Source organism: Galeopterus variegatus, unplaced genomic scaffold, assembly GCF_000696425.1.
Source record: "Galeopterus variegatus unplaced genomic scaffold, G_variegatus-3.0.2 Scaffold1094, whole genome shotgun sequence".
NCBI classification, from domain to species: domain Eukaryota; kingdom Metazoa; phylum Chordata; class Mammalia; order Dermoptera; family Cynocephalidae; genus Galeopterus; species Galeopterus variegatus.
Window position 1 is genome coordinate 108,208 of NW_007727205.1, and position 1,521 is coordinate 109,728.

Genomic DNA, 1,521 nt, shown 5'->3' on the forward strand with positions numbered 1-1,521 from the left:
CCCCTCAGTGAGCTCACTCCCCCATCCTTAGGGCACCACCAGTCTATTTCTGTCTCTACAGATTTTCCAATTCTGAACATGTCATTTGAATGGAATCATACAAAATATGGCTTTCTGTGACTGACTTCTTTCACTTAACATAATGTTTTTAAGGTTTGTCCACGTTGTAGATGTATCAGTACTTCATTCCTTTTTAAAATATATATATGCAGACTTTATTTTTTGAGCAGTTTTAGGTTTACACAAAAATTGGGCAGAAAGTACAGAGAGTTCTCATACACCCTCTCACCCTATCCCAGTTTCCCCTATTATTAACGTCTTGCATTAGTGTGGTACATTCCTTATAACTGATGAGCCAATATCAATATATTACTATTATTAAAGTCCATAGTTTACATTAGGGTTCACTCTTGGTGTTGTACATTCTATGGGTTTTGACAAATCTATGATGAAATGTATCCTTCATTACAGTATCATACAGAGTAGTTTTACTGCCCTAGAAATCCTCTGTACTCCACCTATTCACCTCTTTCTCTTTCCCCTAAAACCCTGGAAACCACTGATCTTTTTACTGTCTCCACAGTTTTGCCTTTTCCAGAACGTCATATAGATGGAATCACACAGTATGTAGCCTTTTCAGATTGGCTTCCTTCACTTAGCAATATGCATTTAAAGTTCACCCATGTCTTTTCATTTCTTTTTATTGCTGAATCACATTCATTGTATGGATATACCATAGTGTGTTTATTTATACACTTACTGAAGGACTTATTGGTTGCTTCCAAATTTTGCCAATTATGAAAAAAGCTGCTATAAACATTTTTGTGCAGGGTTTTGTGTGGACATATTTTCAACTCATTTGGGTAGGCACCAACAAGCACAATTGCTGGATCATATGCTAAGAGTATGTTTATTTTTGTAAGAAACTGCCAAACTGTCTTCCAAAATGGCTGGCTGGTTAGTTCAGTTGGTCAGAAAGTGGTATTATAACACCAAGGTCAAGGGTTCAGATCCCTCCCCTGGCCAGCCACCACAAAAAAACCAAACCAAACCAAACCAAAATGGTGTACCATGTTGTGTTCCCACCAACAATGAATAAGAAGTCCTGTTGCTTCATAACCTTGTCAGCATTTGGTGCTGTCAGTATTTTGGATTTGAGCCATTCTAACAGGTGTGTGGTGGTATCTCATTGTTGTTTTAATTTGCAATTCCCTAATGACACATGACGTTGAGCATCTTTTCATATGCTTCTTTGCTATCTGTATATCTTCTTTGGTGAGGTGTCTGTTCAGATCTTTTGTCTGTTTTTAAATTGGGTTATTTGCTCTTTTATTGTTGAGTTTTAAGAGTTTTTTGTATCTTTTGGATACCAGTCCTTTATCAGATATGTGTTTTACAGATAGTTTCCTCCATTCTGTGGCTTTCCTTTTCTTTCATTTCCGAAATGTGGCTTGTCTTTTTATTCTCTTAATGTCTTCAGCAGAGCAGAAGTTTTTAACTTTAATGAAGGTCAGCTTATCA